Source organism: Phyllobates terribilis, unplaced genomic scaffold (genome assembly GCF_046119375.1).
Source record: "Phyllobates terribilis strain yellow unplaced genomic scaffold, ASM4611937v1 Scaffold_40__1_contigs__length_11209783, whole genome shotgun sequence".
NCBI classification, from domain to species: domain Eukaryota; kingdom Metazoa; phylum Chordata; class Amphibia; order Anura; family Dendrobatidae; genus Phyllobates; species Phyllobates terribilis.
The window spans coordinates 11033288-11057039 of NW_027362800.1; the positions used below are offsets into that span (position 1 = coordinate 11033288).

Here is a 23752-nt window from a genome sequence, read left to right on the forward strand (position 1 = left end):
TGGCTGTCCAGCAGCAGACTGAAGGTGGCTGCTGCTGTGCGCAGGTATATAAAGGCTCAGAGCCTATTATGACACGCGCAGCCAGCGTTCCATTGCCACATTCCGTCTACTGCAGGCGGGATACCTGGATGGCTGAATGTCACTGAGAAGCTCACAGAGACCGCCATAAGCAACAGTTGAAAAGAATGCCACAGACTAATCAACCAAACTTTTTGGGTTGGTTTCTCTTTTATAGTCTGCAGGCATTAAATGAAAGAAGTCAGTGTTCCAGCAGAGGGAGACAACGTTTCAGAAAAGGCATTGTAGCAAACCAAAAAAGAAATTTTAAGCGCAGCAGAGTAACCAGCTCACATACCTGTTAGCTCAGGTGAGTTTAAAAGGCTGCTGTTGATAACAAGGGCATTTGCTAAATAGATGGTGTGTGTGCAACAATATACTGAAAGGTCAATTATATTGTGTAGCTTATCTCACCACCTGTAGTTATTTAGGTGAAAGCTCCAAAATGCTTGCCTAATATGTCTGTTTATCCAAAAGGAAGTATAGAGGGAGAGCTAGATAGATAGCATTGCATTACATTACATTACATGGCAATGCAATGCACAGTTGCTGAAGTTGAACCAAAATGAGCTTGTCATCTGGCTTCTGCAACTTTTAACATGAAAAATCCAATGAGGAGAAGAAAAGCAAAGCCAAAGAGTCCATCCCAAAATCCGACAAACAAGCAAAATGAACAAAAAGCATTGAATTCAATTCTTTCTGATTTTAGAAACTGCATTAAAGAAGGGGTGCACCGGTCCTGGAGATACTGCAATACCAGGTCAATGCGTGGAGTGGACAGAGCAAGCTCTTTTTCCATCTCCCTGTTCTAAAAATCCATTTAATATATGGTCCCCAGATAGGGGACGTATCAGATATTAAACTGATAAGAACAGATACTACACTTGATCTTAGCCAAAAGGCCGAGAAGCGATAACCAGAATTGGTTTCCGACTACGGTGCCACCCAAGGATTCTGAAAAGTCCATTTGTGGAGATGGCCACCTGGACTCCCGTTAAGAAGACATGCTGTCAACCTCTAGATCCCTCACATGCCTGCACTTTTCGGCTTGCTGCTGCTGCAATCCACGCGTTTTAGATCTGCATAACTCCACCTCTTTTAGCACAGTACCCTCAACCCCCGGCTGTTCCCACCCGCCTCAACACCGTTGGAAGGGAGGAGAACCAATTAAGGCGGGGGGGGGGTGGAACGAGCAGCTGTCTACCCTTAGCAGGAGGGTTGCTGATTAATTACCTCTCCTGCTGCTGCTGCTGCTGGCTGTCCAGCAGCAGACTGAAGGTGGCTGCTGCTGTGCGCAGGTATATAAAGGCTCAGAGCCTATTATGACACGCGCAGCCAGCGTTCCATTGCCACATTCCGTCTACTGCAGGCGGGATACCTGGATGGCTGAATGTCACTGAGAAGCTCACAGAGACCGCCATAAGCAACAGTTTAAAAGAATGCCACAGACTAATCAACCAAACTTTTTGGGTTGGTTTCTCTTTTATAGTCTGCAGGCATTAAATGAAAGAAGTCAGTGTTCCAGCAGAGGGAGACAACGTTTCAGAAAAGGCATTGTAGCAAACCAAAAAAGAAATTTTAAGCGCAGCAGAGTAACCAGCTCACATACCTGTTAGCTCAGGTGAGTTTAAAAGGCTGCTGTTGATAACAAGGGCATTTGCTAAATAGATGGTGTGTGTGCAACAATATACTGAAAGGTCAATTATATTGTGCAGCTTATCTCACCACCTGTAGTTATTTAGGTGAAAGCTCCAAAATTCTTGCCTAATATGTCTGTTTATCCAAAAGGAAGTATAGAGGGAGAGCTAGATAGATAGCATTGCATTACATTACATTACATGGCAATGCAATGCACAGTTGCTGAAGTTGAACCAAAATGAGCTTGTCATCTGGCTTCTGCAACTTTTAACATGAAAAATCCAATGAGGAGAAGAAAAGCAAAGCCAAAGAGTCCATCCCAAAATCCGACAAACAAGCAAAATGAACAAAAAGCATTGAATTCAATTCTTTCTGATTTTAGAAACTGCATTAAAGAAGGGGTGCACCGGTCCTGGAGATACTGCAATACCAGGTCAATGCGTGGAGTGGACAGAGCAAGCTCTTTTTCCATCTCCCTGTTCTAAAAATCCATTTAATATATGGTCCCCAGATAGGGGACGTATCAGATATTAAACTGATAAGAACAGATACTACACTTGATCTTAGCCAAAAGGCCGAGAAGCGATAACCAGAATTGGTTTCCGACTACGGTGCCACCCAAGGATTCTGAAAAGTCCATTTGTGGAGATGGCCACCTGGACTCCCGTTAAGAAGACATGCTGTCAACCTCTAGATCCCTCACATGCCTGCACTTTTCGGCTTGCTGCTGCTGCAATCCACGCGTTTTAGATCTGCATAACTCCACCTCTTTTAGCACAGTACCCTCAACCCCCGGCTGTTCCCACCCGCCTCAACACCGTTGGAAGGGAGGAGAACCAATTAAGGCGGGGGGGGGGTGGAACGAGCAGCTGTCTACCCTTAGCAGGAGGGTTGCTGATTAATTACCTCTCCTGCTGCTGCTGCTGCTGGCTGTCCAGCAGCAGACTGAAGGTGGCTGCTGCTGTGCGCAGGTATATAAAGGCTCAGAGCCTATTATGACACGCGCAGCCAGCGTTCCATTGCCACATTCCGTCTACTGCAGGCGGGATACCTGGATGGCTGAATGTCACTGAGAAGCTCACAGAGACCGCCATAAGCAACAGTTTAAAAGAATGCCACAGACTAATCAACCAAACTTTTTGGGTTGGTTTCTCTTTTATAGACTGCAGGCATTAAATGAAAGAAGTCAGTGTTCCAGCAGAGGGAGACAACGTTTCAGAAAAGGCATTGTAGCAAACCAAAAAAGAAATTTTAAGCGCAGCAGAGTAACCAGCTCACATACCTGTTAGCTCAGGTGAGTTTAAAAGGCTGCTGTTGATAACAAGGGCATTTGCTAAATAGATGGTGTGTGTGCAACAATATACTGAAAGGTCAATTATATTGTGCAGCTTATCTCACCACCTGTAGTTATTTAGGTGAAAGCTCCAAAATGCTTGCCTAATATGTCTGTTTATCCAAAAGGAAGTATAGAGGGAGAGCTAGATAGATAGCATTGCATTACATTACATTACATGGCAATGCAATGCACAGTTGCTGAAGTTGAACCAAAATGAGCTTGTCATCTGGCTTCTGCAACTTTTAACATGAAAAATCCAATGAGGAGAAGAAAAGCAAAGCCAAAGAGTCCATCCCAAAATCCGACAAACAAGCAAAATGAACAAAAAGCATTGAATTCAATTCTTTCTGATTTTAGAAACTGCATTAAAGAAGGGGTGCACCGGTCCTGGAGATACTGCAATACCAGGTCAATGCGTGGAGTGGACAGAGCAAGCTCTTTTTCCATCTCCCTGTTCTAAAAATCCATTTAATATATGGTCCCCAGATAGGGGACGTATCAGATATTAAACTGATAAGAACAGATACTACACTTGATCTTAGCCAAAAGGCCGAGAAGCGATAACCAGAATTGGTTTCCGACTACGGTGCCACCCAAGGATTCTGAAAAGTCCATTTGTGGAGATGGCCACCTGGACTCCCGTTAAGAAGACATGCTGTCAACCTCTAGATCCCTCACATGCCTGCACTTTTCGGCTTGCTGCTGCTGCAATCCACGCGTTTTAGATCTGCATAACTCCACCTCTTTTAGCACAGTACCCTCAACCCCCGGCTGTTCCCACCCGCCTCAACACCGTTGGAAGGGAGGAGAACCAATTAAGGCGGGGGGGGGGGGGTGGAACGAGCAGCTGTCTACCCTTAGCAGGAGGGTTGCTGATTAATTACCTCTCCTGCTGCTGCTGCTGCTGGCTGTCCAGCAGCAGACTGAAGGTGGCTGCTGCTGTGCGCAGGTATATAAAGGCTCAGAGCCTATTATGACACGCGCAGCCAGCGTTCCATTGCCACATTCCGTCTACTGCAGGCGGGATACCTGGATGGCTGAATGTCACTGAGAAGCTCACAGAGACCGCCATAAGCAACAGTTTAAAAGAATGCCACAGACTAATCAACCAAACTTTTTGGGTTGGTTTCTCTTTTATAGTCTGCAGGCATTAAATGAAAGAAGTCAGTGTTCCAGCAGAGGGAGACAACGTTTCAGAAAAGGCATTGTAGCAAACCAAAAAAGAAATTTTAAGCGCAGCAGAGTAACCAGCTCACATACCTGTTAGCTCAGGTGAGTTTAAAAGGCTGCTGTTGATAACAAGGGCATTTGCTAAATAGATGGTGTGTGTGCAACAATATACTGAAAGGTCAATTATATTGTGCAGCTTATCTCACCACCTGTAGTTATTTAGGTGAAAGCTCCAAAATGCTTGCCTAATATGTCTGTTTATCCAAAAGGAAGTATAGAGGGAGAGCTAGATAGATAGCATTGCATTACATTACATTACATGGCAATGCAATGCACAGTTGCTGAAGTTGAACCAAAATGAGCTTGTCATCTGGCTTCTGCAACTTTTAACATGAAAAATCCAATGAGGAGAAGAAAAGCAAAGCCAAAGAGTCCATCCCAAAATCCGACAAACAAGCAAAATGAACAAAAAGCATTGAATTCAATTCTTTCTGATTTTAGAAACTGCATTAAAGAAGGGGTGCACCGGTCCTGGAGATACTGCAATACCAGGTCAATGCGTGGAGTGGACAGAGCAAGCTCTTTTTCCATCTCCCTGTTCTAAAAATCCATTTAATATATGGTCCCCAGATAGGGGACGTATCAGATATTAAACTGATAAGAACAGATACTACACTTGATCTTAGCCAAAAGGCCGAGAAGCGATAATCAGAATTGGTTTCCGACTACGGTGCCACCCAAGGATTCTGAAAAGTCCATTTGTGGAGATGGCCACCTGGACTCCCGTTAAGAAGACATGCTGTCAACCTCTAGATCCCTCACATGCCTGCACTTTTCGGCTTGCTGCTGCTGCAATCCACGCGTTTTAGATCTGCATAACTCCACCTCTTTTAGCACAGTACCCTCAACCCCCGGCTGTTCCCACCCGCCTCAACACCGTTGGAAGGGAGGAGAACCAATTAAGGCGGGGGGGGGGTGGAACGAGCAGCTGTCTACCCTTAGCAGGAGGGTTGCTGATTAATTACCTCTCCTGCTGCTGCTGCTGCTGCTGGCTGTCCAGCAGCAGACTGAAGGTGGCTGCTGCTGTGCGCAGGTATATAAAGGCTCAGAGCCTATTATGACACGCGCAGCCAGCGTTCCATTGCCACATTCCGTCTACTGCAGGCGGGATACCTGGATGGCTGAATGTCACTGAGAAGCTCACAGAGACCGCCATAAGCAACAGTTTAAAAGAATGCCACAGACTAATCAACCAAACTTTTTGGGTTGGTTTCTCTTTTATAGTCTGCAGGCATTAAATGAAAGAAGTCAGTGTTCCAGCAGAGGGAGACAACGTTTCAGAAAAGGCATTGTAGCAAACCAAAAAAGAAATTTTAAGCGCAGCAGAGTAACCAGCTCACATACCTGTTAGCTCAGGTGAGTTTAAAAGGCTGCTGTTGATAACAAGGGCATTTGCTAAATAGATGGTGTGTGTGCAACAATATACTGAAAGGTCAATTATATTGTGCAGCTTATCTCACCACCTGTAGTTATTTAGGTGAAAGCTCCAAAATGCTTGCCTAATATGTCTGTTTATCCAAAAGGAAGTATAGAGGGAGAGCTAGATAGATAGCATTGCATTACATTACATTACATGGCAATGCAATGCACAGTTGCTGAAGTTGAACCAAAATGAGCTTGTCATCTGGCTTCTGCAACTTTTAACATGAAAAATCCAATGAGGAGAAGAAAAGCAAAGCCAAAGAGTCCATCCCAAAATCCGACAAACAAGCAAAATGAACAAAAAGCATTGAATTCAATTCTTTCTGATTTTAGAAACTGCATTAAAGAAGGGGTGCACCGGTCCTGGAGATACTGCAATACCAGGTCAATGCGTGGAGTGGACAGAGCAAGCTCTTTTTCCATCTCCCTGTTCTAAAAATCCATTTAATATATGGTCCCCAGATAGGGGACGTATCAGATATTAAACTGATAAGAACAGATACTACACTTGATCTTAGCCAAAAGGCCGAGAAGCGATAACCAGAATTGGTTTCCGACTACGGTGCCACCCAAGGATTCTGAAAAGTCCATTTGTGGAGATGGCCACCTGGACTCCCGTTAAGAAGACATGCTGTCAACCTCAGATCCCTCACATGCCTGCACTTTTCGGCTTGCTGCTGCTGCAATCCACGCGTTTTAGATCTGCATAACTCCACCTCTTTTAGCACAGTACCCTCAACCCCCGGCTGTTCCCACCCGCCTCAACACCGTTGGAAGGGAGGAGAACCAATTAAGGCGGGGGGGGGGTGGAACGAGCAGCTGTCTACCCTTAGCAGGAGGGTTGCTGATTAATTACCTCTCCTGCTGCTGCTGCTGCTGGCTGTCCAGCAGCAGACTGAAGGTGGCTGCTGCTGTGCGCAGGTATATAAAGGCTCAGAGCCTATTATGACACGCGCAGCCAGCGTTCCATTGCCACATTCCGTCTACTGCAGGCGGGATACCTGGATGGCTGAATGTCACTGAGAAGCTCACAGAGACCGCCATAAGCAACAGTTTAAAACAATGCCACAGACTAATCAACCAAACTTTTTGGGTTGGTTTCTCTTTTATAGTCTGCAGGCATTAAATGAAAGAAGTCAGTGTTCCAGCAGAGGGAGACAACGTTTCAGAAAAGGCATTGTAGCAAACCAAAAAAGAAATTTTAAGCGCAGCAGAGTAACCAGCTCACATACCTGTTAGCTCAGGTGAGTTTAAAAGGCTGCTGTTGATAACAAGGGCATTTGCTAAATAGATGGTGTGTGTGCAACAATATACTGAAAGGTCAATTATATTGTGCAGCTTATCTCACCACCTGTAGTTATTTAGGTGAAAGCTCCAAAATGCTTGCCTAATATGTCTGTTTATCCAAAAGGAAGTATAGAGGGAGAGCTAGATAGATAGCATTGCATTACATTACATTACATGGCAATGCAATGCACAGTTGCTGAAGTTGAACCAAAATGAGCTTGTCATCTGGCTTCTGCAACTTTTAACATGAAAAATCCAATGAGGAGAAGAAAAGCAAAGCCAAAGAGTCCATCCCAAAATCCGACAAACAAGCAAAATGAACAAAAAGCATTGAATTCAATTCTTTCTGATTTTAGAAACTGCATTAAAGAAGGGGTGCACCGGTCCTGGAGATACTGCAATACCAGGTCAATGCGTGGAGTGGACAGAGCAAGCTCTTTTTCCATCTCCCTGTTCTAAAAATCCATTTAATATATGGTCCCCAGATAGGGGACGTATCAGATATTAAACTGATAAGAACAGATACTACACTTGATCTTAGCCAAAAGGCCGAGAAGCGATAACCAGAATTGGTTTCCGACTACGGTGCCACCCAAGGATTCTGAAAAGTCCATTTGTGGAGATGGCCACCTGGACTCCCGTTAAGAAGACATGCTGTCAACCTCTAGATCCCTCACATGCCTGCACTTTTCGGCTTGCTGCTGCTGCAATCCACGCGTTTTAGATCTGCATAACTCCACCTCTTTTAGCACAGTACCCTCAACCCCCGGCTGTTCCCACCCGCCTCAACACCGTTGGAAGGGAGGAGAACCAATTAAGGCGGGGGGGGGGGGTGGAACGAGCAGCTGTCTACCCTTAGCAGGAGGGTTGCTGATTAATTACCTCTCCTGCTGCTGCTGCTGGCTGTCCAGCAGCAGACTGAAGGTGGCTGCTGCTGTGCGCAGGTATATAAAGGCTCAGAGCCTATTATGACACGCGCAGCCAGCGTTCCATTGCCACATTCCGTCTACTGCAGGCGGGATACCTGGATGGCTGAATGTCACTGAGAAGCTCACAGAGACCGCCATAAGCAACAGTTTAAAAGAATGCCACAGACTAATCAACCAAACTTTTTGGGTTGGTTTCTCTTTTATAGTCTGCAGGCATTAAATGAAAGAAGTCAGTGTTCCAGCAGAGGGAGACAACGTTTCAGAAAAGGCATTGTAGCAAACCAAAAAAGAAATTTTAAGCGCAGCAGAGTAACCAGCTCACATACCTGTTAGCTCAGGTGAGTTTAAAAGGCTGCTGTTGATAACAAGGGCATTTGCTAAATAGATGGTGTGTGTGCAACAATATACTGAAAGGTCAATTATATTGTGCAGCTTATCTCACCACCTGTAGTTATTTAGGTGAAAGCTCCAAAATGCTTGCCTAATATGTCTGTTTATCCAAAAGGAAGTATAGAGGGAGAGCTAGATAGATAGCATTGCATTACATTACATTACATGGCAATGCAATGCACAGTTGCTGAAGTTGAACCAAAATGAGCTTGTCATCTGGCTTCTGCAACTTTTAACATGAAAAATCCAATGAGGAGAAGAAAAGCAAAGCCAAAGAGTCCATCCCAAAATCCGACAAACAAGCAAAATGAACAAAAAGCATTGAATTCAATTCTTTCTGATTTTAGAAACTGCATTAAAGAAGGGGTGCACCGGTCCTGGAGATACTGCAATACCAGGTCAATGCGTGGAGTGGACAGAGCAAGCTCTTTTTCCATCTCCCTGTTCTAAAAATCCATTTAATATATGGTCCCCAGATAGGGGACGTATCAGATATTAAACTGATAAGAACAGATACTACACTTGATCTTAGCCAAAAGGCCGAGAAGCGATAACCAGAATTGGTTTCCGACTACGGTGCCACCCAAGGATTCTGAAAAGTCCATTTGTGGAGATGGCCACCTGGACTCCCGTTAAGAAGACATGCTGTCAACCTCTAGATCCCTCACATGCCTGCACTTTTCGGCTTGCTGCTGCTGCAATCCACACGTTTTAGATCTGCATAACTCCACCTCTTTTAGCACAGTACCCTCAACCCCCGGCTGTTCCCACCCGCCTCAACACCGTTGGAATGGAGGAGAACCAATTAAGGCGGGGGTGGGGTGGAACGAGCAGCTGTCTACCCTTAGCAGGAGGGTTGCTGATTAATTACCTCTCCTGCTGCTGCTGCTGCTGGCTGTCCAGCAGCAGACTGAAGGTGGCTGCTGCTGTGCGCAGGTATATAAAGGCTCAGAGCCTATTATGACACGCGCAGCCAGCGTTCCATTGCCACATTCCGTCTACTGCAGGCGGGATACCTGGATGGCTGAATGTCACTGAGAAGCTCACAGAGACCGCCATAAGCAACAGTTTAAAAGAATGCCACAGACTAATCAACCAAACTTTTTGGGTTGGTTTCTCTTTTATAGTCTGCAGGCAATAAATGAAAGAATTCAGTGTTCCAGCAGAGGGAGACAACGTTTCAGAAAAGGCATTGTAGCAAACCAAAAAAGAAATTTTAAGCGCAGCAGAGTAACCAGCTCACATACCTGTTAGCTCAGGTGAGTTTAAAAGGCTGCTGTTGATAACAAGGGCATTTGCTAAATAGATGGTGTGTGTGCAACAATATACTGAAAGGTCAATTATATTGTGCAGCTTATCTCACCACCTGTAGTTATTTAGGTGAAAGCTCCAAAATGCTTGCCTAATATGTCTGTTTATCCAAAAGGAAGTATAGAGGGAGAGCTAGATAGATAGCATTGCATTACATTACATTACATGGCAATGCAATGCACAGTTGCTGAAGTTGAACCAAAATGAGCTTGTCATCTGGCTTCTGCAACTTTTAACATGAAAAATCCAATGAGGAGAAGAAAAGCAAAGCCAAAGAGTCCATCCCAAAATCCGACAAACAAGCAAAATGAACAAAAAGCATTGAATTCAATTCTTTCTGATTTTAGAAACTGCATTAAGAAGGGGTGCACCGGTCCTGGAGATACTGCAATACCAGGTCAATGCGTGGAGTGGACAGAGCAAGCTCTTTTTCCATCTCCCTGTTCTAAAAATCCATTTAATATATGGTCCCCAGATAGGGGACGTATCAGATATTAAACTGATAAGAACAGATACTACACTTGATCTTAGCCAAAAGGCCGAGAAGCGATAACCAGAATTGGTTTCCGACTACGGTGCCACCCAAGGATTCTGAAAAGTCCATTTGTGGAGATGGCCACCTGGACTCCCGTTAAGAAGACATGCTGTCAACCTCTAGATCCCTCACATGCCTGCACTTTTCGGCTTGCTGCTGCTGCAATCCACGCGTTTTAGATCTGCATAACTCCACCTCTTTTAGCACAGTACCCTCAACCCCCGGCTGTTCCCACCCGCCTCAACACCGTTGGAAGGGAGGAGAACCAATTAAGGCGGGGGGGGGGGTGGAACGAGCAGCTGTCTACCCTTAGCAGGAGGGTTGCTGATTAATTACCTCTCCTGCTGCTGCTGCTGCTGGCTGTCCAGCAGCAGACTGAAGGTGGCTGCTGCTGTGCGCAGGTATATAAAGGCTCAGAGCCTATTATGACACGCGCAGCCAGCGTTCCATTGCCACATTCCGTCTACTGCAGGCGGGATACCTGGATGGCTGAATGTCACTGAGAAGCTCACAGAGACCGCCATAAGCAACAGTTTAAAAGAATGCCACAGACTAATCAACCAAACTTTTTGGGTTGGTTTCTCTTTTATAGTCTGCAGGCATTAAATGAAAGAAGTCAGTGTTCCAGCAGAGGGAGACAACGTTTCAGAAAAGGCATTGTAGCAAACCAAAAAAGAAATTTTAAGCGCAGCAGAGTAACCAGCTCACATACCTGTTAGCTCAGGTGAGTTTAAAAGGCTGCTGTTGATAACAAGGGCATTTGCTAAATAGATGGTTGTAACGGGTCCGGGAGGCGGAACCTCTGAGCTACTATACAAGGGGGCGGCCCTTGTAAGGGAGCGGGTGGCAGTCTCTGGGTGAACGGACAGGGAGTTACGGCAAGTGATCAGGGCAGTCTCTGGGTAAGGGGTAGGTACGACCTGTGATGGCAGAGCCTCCGGGTAGGCTAGCAGGCAGATGGTAGATGTGTGCTCCCAGGTGAGCAAGCGAGAGTCTCTGGAATAGCAGGTGGTCACGGCACGTGACGGTGGAACCTCCGGGCTGGCAGGCAGGTAGGTAACGGAGAAGCGCTCCCAGGTGAGCGGGCAAGAGTCTCTGGAATAGCTGGTGATCACCGCACGTGACAACGGGACCTCCGGGCTGGCAAGCAGGCAGGTAACGGAGATGCGCTCCCAGGTGAGCGGGCAAGAGTCTCTGAGATAGCTGGTGGTCACAGCACGTGACAACGGAGCCTCCGGGCTGGCAAGCAGGCAGATAACGGTGAAGCGCTCCCAGGTGAGCGGGCAAGCTGGTCCATAGACAGACTGACCGGAGTAGTAAGGCAGACCGTCGGACCTCAGGCAAGCAGGCAGGTAGCTGATATGCGCTCCCAGGTGAGCGGGCAGGCTGGTCCTTTAGACAGACTGACAGGAGTAGTAAGGCAGACCGTCGGACCTCAGGCTGGCAGACAGGTAACAAGTATTCAGGCAGGAATCAGGCAGGTAACTAGCAGGAAACTGGCAGGAAACTGGCAGGTAACTGGCAGGTAACTGGCAACGGGACCTGAGGGCTGAAGCACAGGTGAGACACAGGTGCAAACAACATTGCTCGGGCACCTCCATTTTGGAGGAGGTGCCTTATATATGATGAAGTCCTCCGGCCATTGGCCGGGGACTCCTTAGGACGGCGCGCGCGGCCCCTTTAAGAGGAGGGGAGCGCGCGCGCGCGCGCCCTAAGCACAGGGGCCGGGAAGGAGCGCGCGCTGAGAGCAGAGCGGGAGGAGGACGCCGGGAAGGAGCGCGCGCTGACAGCAGAGCGGGGAGAGGACGCCGGGCACGGAGCAGAGCGGTGAGGGGAGCAGCGTCCCTGCCTAGCAGAGGGCAGGGACGCCAGCGCTACAGTACCCCCCCCTTTAGGCCCCCCCTTTTTTAGGCCAGACAGAAATTTAGCTAGGATGAGAGGGGCATGGATGTTCTCCCGGGGCTCCCACGTTCTCTCCTCAGGACCAAACCCCTTCCAATCTACCAGAAAAAAGGTCTTTCCTCTTACCCTTTTGGTGGCAAGAATGTTCTCTACCTCAAACTCGTCCTCAGCAGAAACCGGAGCAGGAGGCGTACCTGTAGACTTGGAAAAAGAGTTAAGCACCACAGGTTTGAGGAGAGACACATGGAAGGAGTTAGGGATCCGTAAGTTGGCCGGGAGTTTCAATTTATAGGCCACCGGGTTGATCTGACTGATGACCTCCAGTGGGCCGATGAACCGAGGCCCTAACTTAGAGGAAGGGATCTTGAGCCGGACATATTTGGACGAGAGCCAGACTTTATCCCCAGGGCGGAATTGAGGAGGGTCCAGACGTTTTTTGTCAGCGTGTCTTTTCATACGCTCGGATGACAGAAGGAGTGCGGACCGGGTACTCTCCCATATGGAGGAAAATTTGTTAACAAGAGATTCCGCAGCCGGATTGTCCGCCGAGGTGGAGACGGGAAACGGGATCCGAGGATGCTGACCGTAGACTACAAAAAACGGGGATTTGGAGGAAGACTCGCTCTCGTGATTGTTGTACGAGAATTCGGCCCATGGCAGGAGATCCACCCAGTCAGAATGGTGGACATTAACGAAGTGCCGAAGGTAACTGGTCAGGTTCTGATTGATCCGCTCCACTTGACCATTAGACTGTGGGTGGTAAGCGGAGGAGAAGTCCAGGGTGACGTCCAGCAATTTACAAGTGGCTCTCCAGAAACGGGAAGTGAACTGTACCCCACGATCCGACACGATGTGACGGGGCAGGCCATGAAGACGGAAGATGTGGCGGATAAAGTCTTTAGCCAGCTCGGGTGCAGACGGAAGACCTGGCAGTGGAATGAAGTGAGCCATCTTGGAGAAGCGGTCAGCGACCACCCAAATGACCGTACAACCGGCAGAGACGGGTAGATCAGTAATGAAGTCCATCGCTATATGCTGCCAGGGGGCAGCAGGTACTGGCAGAGGTAGGAGGCGGCCGGCCGGCAGGTGTCTTGGAACTTTGTTGCGGGCGCAGGACACACAGGCAGAAACAAAGTCTATTACATCCTTGTGCAGGTTAGGCCACCAGTAGTGCCGGGTAATAAGCTGGAGGGTCTTTTTCTGACCGGCGTGGCCAGCTAGTTTAGAAGAATGACCCCAGTGTAGGATCTTCTCCCGATCAGGTACTGGTACGAACGTCTTACCAGGAGGAAGACGATTTAGACTCACGGGAGCCACCTGCATTACTCTGGCGGGATCGATGATATGTTTCGGATCCTCCTCGAGATCAGACACCAGAAAGGACCGAGACAAGGCGTCCGCCTTGACGTTTTTGTCAGCCGGGCGAAAATGAAGGACAAAATCAAAACGAGCAAAAAACAAGGACCACCGGGCTTGGCGCGGGTTAAGTCTCTGGGCATGCTGGAGGTAAGCCAAGTTCTTGTGGTCAGTGTAAATTATTACCGGGTGAAGAGCCCCCTCGAGCAGGTAACGCCACTCCTCCAATGCCAGTTTGATGGCCAATAACTCTCGGTCTCCTATGGAATAGTTGCGCTCAGAGGAGGAGAAGAGTTTAGAGAAGAAGCCACAAGTTACCATCCTCCCGGAAGATGATTTTTGAGTAAGTACCGCTCCGGCTCCAGAGGAGGAGGCGTCAACTTCCAGGAAGAACTGTTTGTTGCCATCTGGGCGATGCAGCACGGGAGCGGAAGAGAAGGCCTGTTTAAGGGAAAGAAAGGCCTCCTCTGCTTCGGGTGGCCACTCTTTGGGATTAGTACCTTTACGGGTGAGCGCAGAAATTGGGGCCGTCCGGGAAGAGAAGTGTGGTATGAAGAGGCGGTAGTAGTTGGCGAAGCCCAGGAATCGCTGAATGGCCTTCAACCCCTCCGGTCGGGGCCATTTCTCGATGGCAGAAAGTTTCTCAGGATCCATTTGTAGGCCGGTCTGAGAGATAATGTAGCCCAGAAACGGAAGCGAGGTCTGCTCAAAGAGGCACTTCTCAAATTTAGCGTAGAGATGGTTCTGCCTTAGCCTGAGCAGGACCTGACGAACGTCCCTCCGGTGAGTCTGGAGATCCGGAGAGAAGACCAAGATGTCGTCCAGGTACACCACTACGCAGGAGTAGAGAAGGTCCCGGAAGATGTCATTGACCAACTCTTGAAAGACGGCAGGAGCGTTACAGAGACCAAAGGGCATTACCAGGTATTCATAGTGGCCGTCCCGGGTGTTGAATGCCGTCTTCCATTCATCCCCCTGACGAATACGAACCAGGTTGTACGCCCCACGAAGGTCCAGTTTGGTGAAGATCCTAGCCCCCCTCAGGCGATCAAATAATTCTGGAATGAGCGGAAGGGGGTACTTATTCTTCACCGTGATCAGGTTTAGGCCTCTATAGTCTATACAGGGACGGAGAGAGCCGTCCTTCTTTTTGACGAAAAAGAAGCCTGCTCCCGCCGGGGAGGTAGATTTCCGGATGAATCCTCTGGCCAGATTCTCCTCAATATATTCGGACATTGACCGGGTCTCAGCAGCGGATAAAGGATAGATACGCCCACGGGGAGGAGTAGTACCGGGTAGCAGATCGATGGGACAGTCGTATGGTCTATGTGGTGGTAATGTCTCTGCCTCCTTTTTATTAAAGACATCTGCATAAGACCAATAAGGAATCGGAAGTCCAGGTAGATTAGCTGGGGTAGGAGAGGGACGGACGGGATGGACGGGAACCAGGCAGGTTTTATGACAGTCTTGTCCCCAGCGAAGGACCTCTCCGGTTTGCCAGTCTAGCACGGGTGCATGTCTCTGGAGCCAGGGCAGACCTAGCAAGAGGGCGTGAGAGAGTCCAGGCAGAACATGAAAGGAGATACTTTCAGAATGCAGCATTCCCACCTGCAGGGTAATGGATTCGGTGATGAGTTGAATGGGGCGAGGTAAGAGGCCCCCATCCACGGCAGCGACAGACAAGGGTACAGCCAGAGGTTTGGTGGGGATGCGGTATTTCTCAACCAGGGACTGTGAAATAAGGTTCCCGGCTGCTCCAGAGTCAAGTTGGGCTAGTTCGAAATAACGGTTCTCCCCGTAGATGATCGAAACTGACAACAGCAGGGATGGAGAGGATTTATTCTTGTCTAGGTGGACCTCTCTGAGCGAACCTAGACACAGGCGTTTCCCGACCTCTCCGGGCAGGCACGGATCCGGTGCTCCTTACTGCCACAGTAGAAGCAGCTCCCCTCGGCACGGCGTGAGTCCTGACGGGTTTTGACCATCTTGGTCTGGTCGACCTGCATAGGCTCAGGAGAGTGTACCTGGGGAGAGATGGAGGGAATGACGGGTTTCTGGAAAGTAGGAGCTAAACGTGGAATCCTTCTCTCACGGGTGACCTCTTTGGCACGCTCCTGGAACCGTAGGTCAATCCGGGTGGCAAGGGTTATTAAATCATCGAGAGAGGTAGGAATGTCCCGACCAGCAAGTTCATCTTTAATACGACCGGACAGACCCTCCCAGAAGACGGATACCAGAGCGTCGTTATCCCAGGCCAGCTCCGAGGCAAGGGTGCGGAACCGTATGGCATATTGGCCCACGGTGAGACCCTCCTGACGGAGGCGTAGCAGAGAGGATGCGGATGAGGTCTTCCGTCCGGGTTCGTCGAAGACTTTCCGGAAAGCCGAGAGAAAAGCAGGCAAGTTGGACACCAGGGGGTCTCCTCTCTCCCATAGAGGATTTAGCCAGGCCAGGGCCTCCCCGGTGAGATGGGACATAATAAAGGCAATTTTGGCCCGGTCGGAATTAAACTGATGGGACAAAAGTTCAAAGTGCAGGGTGCACTGATTTATGAAGCCCCGAGCCTGGACGGGGTCGCCTCCGAAGCGAGGAGGTGCAGAAAGCCGGGGTCCGGGGTAGGATACCATAGTATTAGTGGGCAGCGGAGCTGCCGGATTGCAAGATATGGCACTGGCGGAGGTTGTTGGTGGATCAGACAGAGTGTTCAGGCGAGTATTAACATTCCGCAGGTGACCCAGGATGGCCTCCTGTTGGGACCTCTGACGGGACAGTTCAAGACAGAGGTCCGAGAGCGAGGGAGCTTGGGTGCCACCGGGTTCCATGGCCCGAGCAAACTGTAACGGGTCCGGGAGGCGGAACCTCTGAGCTACTATACAAGGGGGCGGCCCTTGTAAGGGAGCGGGTGGCAGTCTCTGGGTGAACGGACAGGGAGTTACGGCAAGTGATCAGGGCAGTCTCTGGGTAAGGGGTAGGTACGACCTGTGATGGCAGAGCCTCCGGGTAGGCTAGCAGGCAGATGGTAGATGTGTGCTCCCAGGTGAGCAAGCGAGAGTCTCTGGAATAGCAGGTGGTCACGGCACGTGACGGTGGAACCTCCGGGCTGGCAGGCAGGTAGGTAACGGAGAAGCGCTCCCAGGTGAGCGGGCAAGAGTCTCTGGAATAGCTGGTGATCACCGCACGTGACAACGGGACCTCCGGGCTGGCAAGCAGGCAGGTAACGGAGATGCGCTCCCAGGTGAGCGGGCAAGAGTCTCTGAGATAGCTGGTGGTCACAGCACGTGACAACGGAGCCTCCGGGCTGGCAAGCAGGCAGATAACGGTGAAGCGCTCCCAGGTGAGCGGGCAAGCTGGTCCATAGACAGACTGACCGGAGTAGTAAGGCAGACCGTCGGACCTCAGGCAAGCAGGCAGGTAGCTGATATGCGCTCCCAGGTGAGCGGGCAGGCTGGTCCTTTAGACAGACTGACAGGAGTAGTAAGGCAGACCGTCGGACCTCAGGCTGGCAGACAGGTAACAAGTATTCAGGCAGGAATCAGGCAGGTAACTAGCAGGAAACTGGCAGGAAACTGGCAGGTAACTGGCAGGTAACTGGCAACGGGACCTGAGGGCTGAAGCACAGGTGAGACACAGGTGCAAACAACATTGCTCGGGCACCTCCATTTTGGAGGAGGTGCCTTATATATGATGAAGTCCTCCGGCCATTGGCCGGGGACTCCTTAGGACGGCGCGCGCGGCCCCTTTAAGAGGAGGGGAGCGCGCGCGCGCGCGCCCTAAGCACAGGGGCCGGGAAGGAGCGCGCGCTGAGAGCAGAGCGGGAGGAGGACGCCGGGAAGGAGCGCGCGCTGACAGCAGAGCGGGGAGAGGACGCCGGGCACGGAGCAGAGCGGTGAGGGGAGCAGCGTCCCTGCCTAGCAGAGGGCAGGGACGCCAGCGCTACAATGGTGTGTGTGCAACAATATACTGAAAGGTCAATTATATTGTGCAGCTTATCTCACCACCTGTAGTTATTTAGGTGAAAGCTCCAAAATGCTTGCCTAATATGTCTGTTTATCCAAAAGGAAGTATAGAGGGAGAGCTAGATAGATAGCATTGCATTACATTACATTACATGGCAATGCAATGCACAGTTGCTGAAGTTGAACCAAAATGAGCTTGTCATCTGGCTTCTGCAACTTTTAACATGAAAAATCCAATGAGGAGAAGAAAAGCAAAGCCAAAGAGTCCATCCCAAAATCCGACAAACAAGCAAAATGAACAAAAAGCATTGAATTCAATTCTTTCTGATTTTAGAAACTGCATTAAAGAAGGGGTGCACCGGTCCTGGAGATACTGCAATACCAGGTCAATGCGTGGAGTGGACAGAGCAAGCTCTTTTTCCATCTCCCTGTTCTAAAAATCCATTTAATATATGGTCCCCAGATAGGGGACGTATCAGATATTAAACTGATAAGAACAGATACTACACTTGATCTTAGCCAAAAGGCCGAGAAGCGATAACCAGAATTGGTTTCCGACTACGGTGCCACCCAAGGATTCTGAAAAGTCCATTTGTGGAGATGGCCACCTGGACTCCCGTTAAGAAGACATGCTGTCAACCTCTAGATCCCTCACATGCCTGCACTTTTCGGCTTGCTGCTGCTGCAATCCACGCGTTTTAGATCTGCATAACTCCACCTCTTTTAGCACAGTACCCTCAACCCCCGGCTGTTCCCACCCGCCTCAACACCGTTGGAAGGGAGGAGAACCAATTAAGGCGGGGGGGGTGGTGGAACGAGCAGCTGTCTACCCTTAGCAGGAGGGTTGCTGATTAATTACCTCTCCTGCTGCTGCTGCTGCTGGCTGTCCAGCAGCAGACTGAAGGTGGCTGCTGCTGTGCGCAGGTATATAAAGGCTCAGAGCCTATTATGACACGCGCAGCCAGCGTTCCATTGCCACATTCCGTCTACTGCAGGCGGGATACCTGGATGGCTGAATGTCACTGAGAAGCTCACAGAGACCGCCATAAGCAACAGTTTAAAAGAATGCCACAGACTAATCAACCAAACTTTTTGGGTTGGTTTCTCTTTTATAGTCTGCAGGCATTAAATGAAAGAAGTCAGTGTTCCAGCAGAGGGAGACAACGTTTCAGAAAAGGCATTGTAGCAAACCAAAAAAGAAATTTTAAGCGCAGCAGAGTAACCAGCTCACATACCTGTTAGCTCAGGTGAGTTTAAAAGGCTGCTGTTGATAACAAGGGCATTTGCTAAATAGATGGTGTGTGTGCAACAATATACTGAAAGGTCAATTATATTGTGCAGCTTATCTCACCACCTGTAGTTATTTAGGTGAAAGCTCCAAAATGCTTGCCTAATATGTCTGTTTATCCAAAAGGAAGTATAGAGGGAGAGCTAGATAGATAGCATTGCATTACATTACATTACATGGCAATGCAATGCACAGTTGCTGAAGTTGAACCAAAATGAGCTTGTCATCTGGCTTCTGCAACTTTTAACATGAAAAATCCAATGAGGAGAAGAAAAGCAAAGCCAAAGAGTCCATCCCAAAATCCGACAAACAAGCAAAATGAACAAAAAGCATTGAATTCAATTCTTTCTGATTTTAGAAACTGCATTAAAGAAGGGGTGCACCGGTCCTGGAGATACTGCAATACCAGGTCAATGCGTGGAGTGGACAGAGCAAGCTCTTTTTCCATCTCCCTGTTCTAAAAATCCATTTAATATATGGTCCCCAGATAGGGGACGTATCAGATATTAAACTGATAAGAACAGATACTACACTTGATCTTAGCCAAAAGGCCGAGAAGCGATAACCAGAATTGGTTTCCGACTACGGTGCCACCCAAGGATTCTGAAAAGTCCATTTGTGGAGATGGCCACCTGGACTCCCGTTAAGAATACATGCTGTCAACCTCTAGATCCCTCACATGCCTGCACTTTTCGGCTTGCTGCTGCTGCAATCCACGCGTTTTAGATCTGCATAACTCCACCTCTTTTAGCACAGTACCCTCAACCCCCGGCTGTTCCCACCCGCCTCAACACCGTTGGAAGGGAGGAGAACCAATTAAGGCGGGGGGGGGGGTGGAACGAGCAGCTGTCTACCCTTAGCAGGAGGGTTGCTGATTAATTACCTCTCCTGCTGCTGCTGCTGCTGGCTGTCCAGCAGCAGACTGAAGGTGGCTGCTGCTGTGCGCAGGTATATAACGGCTCAGAGCCTATTATGACACGCGCAGCCAGCGTTCCATTGCCACATTCCGTCTACTGCAGGCGGGATACCTGGATGGCTGAATGTCACTGAGAAGCTCACAGAGACCGCCATAAGCAACAGTTTAAAAGAATGCCACAGACTAATCAACCAAACTTTTTGGGTTGGTTTCTCTTTTATAGTCTGCAGGCATTAAATGAAAGAAGTCAGTGTTCCAGCAGAGGGAGACAACGTTTCAGAAAAGGCATTGTAGCAAACCAAAAAAGAAATTTTAAGCGCAGCAGAGTAACCAGCTCACATACCTGTTAGCTCAGGTGAGTTTAAAAGGCTGCTGTTGATAACAAGGGCATTTGCTAAATAGATGGTGTGTGTGCAACAATATACTGAAAGGTCAATTATATTGTGCAGCTTATCTCACCACCTGTAGTTATTTAGGTGAAAGCTCCAAAATGCTTGCCTAATATGTCTGTTTATCCAAAAGGAAGTATAGAGGGAGAGCTAGATAGATAGCATTGCATTACATTACATTACATGGCAATGCAATGCACAGTTGCTGAAGTTGAACCAAAATGAGCTTGTCATCTGGCTTCTGCAACTTTTAACATGAAAAATCCAAGGAGGAGAAGAAAAGCAAAGCCAAAGAGTCCATCCCAAAATCCGACAAACAAGCAAAATGAACAAAAAGCATTGAATTCAATTCTTTCTGATTTTAGAAACTGCATTAAAGAAGGGGTGCACCGGTCCTGGAGATACTGCAATACCAGGTCAATGCGTGGAGTGGACAGAGCAAGCTCTTTTTCCATCTCCCTGTTCTAAAAATCCATTTAATATATGGTCCCCAGATAGGGGACGTATCAGATATTAAACTGATAAGAACAGATACTACACTTGATCTTAGCCAAAAGGCCGAGAAGCGATAACCAGAATTGGTTTCCGACTACGGTGCCACCCAAGGATTCTGAAAAGTCCATTTGTGGAGATGGCCACCTGGACTCCCGTTAAGAAGACATGCTGTCAACCTCTAGATCCCTCACATGCCTGCACTTTTCGGCTTGCTGCTGCTGCAATCCACGCGTTTTAGATCTGCATAACTCCACCTCTTTTAGCACAGTACCCTCAACCCCCGGCTGTTCCCACCCGCCTCAACACCGTTGGAAGGGAGGAGAACCAATTAAGGCGGGGGGGGGGGGTGGAACGAGCAGCTGTCTACCCTTAGCAGGAGGGTTGCTGATTAATTACCTCTCCTGCTGCTGCTGCTGCTGGCTGTCCAGCAGCAGACTGAAGGTGGCTGCTGCTGTGCGCAGGTATATAAAGGCTCAGAGCCTATTATGACACGCGCAGCCAGCGTTCCATTGCCACATTCCGTCTACTGCAGGCGGGATACCTGGATGGCTGAATGTCACTGAGAAGCTCACAGAGACCGCCATAAGCAACAGTTAAAAGAATGCCACAGACTAATCAACCAAACTTTTTGGGTTGGTTTCTCTTTTATAGTCTGCAGGCATTAAATGAAAGAAGTCAGTGTTCCAGCAGAGGGAGACAACGTTTCAGAAAAGGCATTGTAGCAAACCAAAAAAGAAATTTTAAGCGCAGCAGAGTAACCAGCTCACATACCTGTTAGCTCAGGTGAGTTTAAAAGGCTGCTGTTGATAACAAGGGCATTTGCTAAATAGATGGTGTGTGTGCAACAATATACTGAAAGGTCAATTATATTGTGCAGCTTATCTCACCACCTGTAGTTATTTAGGTGAAAGCTCCAAAATGCTTGCCTAATATGTCTGTTTATCCAAAAGGAAGTATAGAGGGAGAGCTAGATAGATAGCATTGCATTACATTACATTACATGGCAATGCAATGCACAGTTGCTGAAGTTGAACCAAAATGAGCTTGTCATCTGGCTTCTGCAACTTTTAACATGAAAAATCCAATGAGGAGAAGAAAAGCAAAGCCAAAGAGTCCATCCCAAAATCCGACAAACAAGCAAAATGAACAAAAAGCATTGAATTCAATTCTTTCTGATTTTAGAAACTGCATTAAAGAAGGGGTGCACCGGTCCTGGAGATACTGCAATACCAGGTCAATGCGTGGAGTGGACAGAGCAAGCTCTTTTTCCATCTCCCTGTTCTAAAAATCCATTTAATATATGGTCCCCAGATAGGGGACGTATCAGATATTAAACTGATAAGAACAGATACTACACTTGATCTTAGCCAAAAGGCCGAGAAGCGATAACCAGAATTGGTTTCCGACTACGGTGCCACCCAAGGATTCTGAAAAGTCCATTTGTGGAGATGGCCACCTGGACTCCCGTTAAGAAGACATGCTGTCAACCTCTAGATCCCTCACATGCCTGCACTTTTCGGCTTGCTGCTGCTGCAATCCACGCGTTTTAGATCTGCATAACTCCACCTCTTTTAGCACAGTACCCTCAACCCCCGGCTGTTCCCACCCGCCTCAACACCGTTGGAAGGGAGGAGAACCAATTAAGGCGGGGGGGGGGGTGGAACGAGCAGCTGTCTACCCTTAGCAGGAGGGTTGCTGATTAATTACCTCTCCTGCTGCTGCTGCTGCTGGCTGTCCAGCAGCAGACTGAAGGTGGCTGCTGCTGTGCGCAGGTATATAAAGGCTCAGAGCCTATTATGACACGCGCAGCCAGCGTTCCATTGCCACATTCCGTCTACTGCAGGCGGGATACCTGGATGGCTGAATGTCACTGAGAAGCTCACAGAGACCGCCATAAGCAACAGTTTAAAAGAATGCCACAGACTAATCAACCAAACTTTTTGGGTTGGTTTCTCTTTTATAGTCTGCAGGCATTAAATGAAAGAAGTCAGTGTTCCAGCAGAGGGAGACAACGTTTCAGAAAAGGCATTGTAGCAAACCAAAAAAGAAATTTTAAGCGCAGCAGAGTAACCAGCTCACATACCTGTTAGCTCAGGTGAGTTTAAAAGGCTGCTGTTGATAACAAGGGCATTTGCTAAATAGATGGTGTGTGTGCAACAATATACTGAAAGGTCAATTATATTGTGCAGCTTATCTCACCACCTGTAGTTATTTAGGTGAAAGCTCCAAAATGCTTGCCTAATATGTCTGTTTATCCAAAAGGAAGTATAGAGGGAGAGCTAGATAGATAGCATTGCATTACATTACATTACATGGCAATGCAATGCACAGTTGCTGAAGTTGAACCAAAATGAGCTTGTCATCTGGCTTCTGCAACTTTTAACATGAAAAATCCAATGAGGAGAAGAAAAGCAAAGCCAAAGAGTCCATCCCAAAATCCGACAAACAAGCAAAATGAACAAAAAGCATTGAATTCAATTCTTTCTGATTTTAGAAACTGCATTAAAGAAGGGGTGCACCGGTCCTGGAGATACTGCAATACCAGGTCAATGCGTGGAGTGGACAGAGCAAGCTCTTTTTCCATCTCCCTGTTCTAAAAATCCATTTAATATATGGTCCCCAGATAGGGGACGTATCAGATATTAAACTGATAAGAACAGATACTACACTTGATCTTAGCCAAAAGGCCGAGAAGCGATAACCAGAATTGCTTTCCGACTACGGTGCCACCCAAGGATTCTGAAAAGTCCATTTGTGGAGATGGCCACCTGGACTCCCGTTAAGAAGACATGCTGTCAACCTCTAGATCCCTCACATGCCTGCACTTTTCGGCTTGCTGCTGCTGCAATCCACGCGTTTTAGATCTGCATAACTCCACCTCTTTTAGCACAGTACCCTCAACCCCCGGCTGTTCCCACCCGCCTCAACACCGTTGGAAGGGAGGAGAACCAATTAAGGCGGGGGGGGGTGGAACGAGCAGCTGTCTACCCTTAGCAGGAGGGTTGCTGATTAATTACCTCTCCTGCTGCTGCTGCTGCTGGCTGTCCAGCAGCAGACTGAAGGTGGCTGCTGCTGTGCGCAGGTATATAAAGGCTCAGAGCCTATTATGACACGCGCAGCCAGCGTTCCATTGCCACATTCCGTCTACTGCAGGCGGGATACCTGGATGGCTGAATGTCACTGAGAAGCTCACAGAGACCGCCATAAGAAACAGTTTAAAAGAATGCCACAGACTAATCAACCAAACTTTTTGGGTTGGTTTCTCTTTTATAGTCTGCAGGCATTAAATGAAAGAAGTCAGTGTTCCAGCAGAGG

The 23752-nt window shown here is 48.3% G+C and overlaps 13 non-coding genes across 13 annotated transcripts; all 13 read right to left on the reverse strand.

Moving 5' to 3' along the window:
• Window positions 1-780: 780 nt before the first annotated feature.
• Window positions 781-971, reverse strand: LOC141191052 (U2 spliceosomal RNA). The gene has a single exon (XR_012265056.1). It is a non-coding gene; the product is annotated as a U2 spliceosomal RNA (small nuclear RNA).
• A 1120-nt stretch (window positions 972-2091) lies between these two features.
• Window positions 2092-2282, reverse strand: LOC141191053 (U2 spliceosomal RNA). Its single transcript, XR_012265057.1, has one exon. It is a non-coding gene; the product is annotated as a U2 spliceosomal RNA (small nuclear RNA).
• A 1120-nt stretch (window positions 2283-3402) lies between these two features.
• On the reverse strand, window positions 3403-3593 carry LOC141191054 (U2 spliceosomal RNA). The gene has a single exon (XR_012265058.1). It is a non-coding gene; the product is annotated as a U2 spliceosomal RNA (small nuclear RNA).
• Window positions 3594-4716: 1123 nt separating this feature from the next.
• Window positions 4717-4907, reverse strand: LOC141191056 (U2 spliceosomal RNA). Its single transcript, XR_012265060.1, has one exon. It is a non-coding gene; the product is annotated as a U2 spliceosomal RNA (small nuclear RNA).
• Window positions 4908-6030: 1123 nt separating this feature from the next.
• On the reverse strand, window positions 6031-6221 carry LOC141191057 (U2 spliceosomal RNA). The gene has a single exon (XR_012265061.1). It is a non-coding gene; the product is annotated as a U2 spliceosomal RNA (small nuclear RNA).
• A 1119-nt stretch (window positions 6222-7340) lies between these two features.
• On the reverse strand, window positions 7341-7531 carry LOC141191058 (U2 spliceosomal RNA). Its single transcript, XR_012265062.1, has one exon. It is a non-coding gene; the product is annotated as a U2 spliceosomal RNA (small nuclear RNA).
• Window positions 7532-8650: 1119 nt separating this feature from the next.
• On the reverse strand, window positions 8651-8841 carry LOC141191059 (U2 spliceosomal RNA). Its single transcript, XR_012265063.1, has one exon. It is a non-coding gene; the product is annotated as a U2 spliceosomal RNA (small nuclear RNA).
• A 1119-nt stretch (window positions 8842-9960) lies between these two features.
• LOC141191060 (U2 spliceosomal RNA) lies at window positions 9961-10151 on the reverse strand. Its single transcript, XR_012265064.1, has one exon. It is a non-coding gene; the product is annotated as a U2 spliceosomal RNA (small nuclear RNA).
• A 7546-nt stretch (window positions 10152-17697) lies between these two features.
• On the reverse strand, window positions 17698-17888 carry LOC141191061 (U2 spliceosomal RNA). Its single transcript, XR_012265065.1, has one exon. It is a non-coding gene; the product is annotated as a U2 spliceosomal RNA (small nuclear RNA).
• Window positions 17889-19009: 1121 nt separating this feature from the next.
• On the reverse strand, window positions 19010-19200 carry LOC141191062 (U2 spliceosomal RNA). The gene has a single exon (XR_012265066.1). It is a non-coding gene; the product is annotated as a U2 spliceosomal RNA (small nuclear RNA).
• A 1121-nt stretch (window positions 19201-20321) lies between these two features.
• LOC141191063 (U2 spliceosomal RNA) lies at window positions 20322-20512 on the reverse strand. Its single transcript, XR_012265067.1, has one exon. It is a non-coding gene; the product is annotated as a U2 spliceosomal RNA (small nuclear RNA).
• Window positions 20513-21633: 1121 nt separating this feature from the next.
• On the reverse strand, window positions 21634-21824 carry LOC141191064 (U2 spliceosomal RNA). The gene has a single exon (XR_012265068.1). It is a non-coding gene; the product is annotated as a U2 spliceosomal RNA (small nuclear RNA).
• Window positions 21825-22945: 1121 nt separating this feature from the next.
• Window positions 22946-23136, reverse strand: LOC141191065 (U2 spliceosomal RNA). Its single transcript, XR_012265069.1, has one exon. It is a non-coding gene; the product is annotated as a U2 spliceosomal RNA (small nuclear RNA).
• Between the last annotated feature and the right edge of the window lie 616 nt (window positions 23137-23752).